We start from the raw sequence: 867 nt of genomic DNA, 5'->3' as shown, positions 1-867 counted from the left end.
CATGTGTAATACAATTTTTTCTGAATTTTCAGATTTGTTATATGCTAGGCCACTTAGTTTTAAATTGAATTAATATTCAATTTATCATCCTATCTATCTATCTATCTATCTATATATATATATATATATTTATATGAGCAACACACACATACACACACGCACGTATGTACACCAATTGCATACATATTTTTTGTACGCATACATGTTCGTATGTGTGTGTGTGTGTTGCCCGTATATCAACAAAACACACACACCTTGCCTTACATATATATACAGATAAATGATTTGAAATAAATACATTTTGGAAATGGCTTTTTACGGTACAATACCTAGAAACGTGAAAATCAGACCACATGGGTTTGTTTACATCAATTCGGCAGTTTCCATAAAAAAAAGGTTGGGAAAGAACGCGAAAGAGATAGAGAGAGCACGCCCTCCCTCCCTTACACACATTTATCTCTCTTTCTTTCTTTCTTTCTTTCTCTCTCTCCCTGTCTCACACACACAGCAACATTACACACACACATACTGCTCTCTCACATTAACAAAAGAACTTCACATACACACCACACTTTCTGTCTCGCATACTCACTATAAAAAGATAGCGTCTATTTCTTTTTGGCAACATGTGTTTTGTGTGTAATGTTGCTGTGTGTGTGCGTGAGAAAGAAAGAAAGAAAGAGAGATAACTGGCATGTGTATGTAAGGGAGGGAGAGAGAGAGAGGGTATTTTTTTCTTTTTGTTTGTTGCTTGCTGCTTACCACACAGACGCTGGCAAACAAAATGTAACTCTCCTTCACCCTCCCTCTCACAAACATACAATTTCTCTCTCTCTCTACTTCATGCACGTACGCACAGATTTGACT

The sequence above is a fragment of the Octopus bimaculoides genome, chromosome 18 (assembly GCF_001194135.2).
Source record: "Octopus bimaculoides isolate UCB-OBI-ISO-001 chromosome 18, ASM119413v2, whole genome shotgun sequence".
NCBI classification, from domain to species: Eukaryota; Metazoa; Mollusca; class Cephalopoda; order Octopoda; family Octopodidae; genus Octopus; species Octopus bimaculoides.
This window is presented reverse-complemented; position numbering follows the sequence as displayed.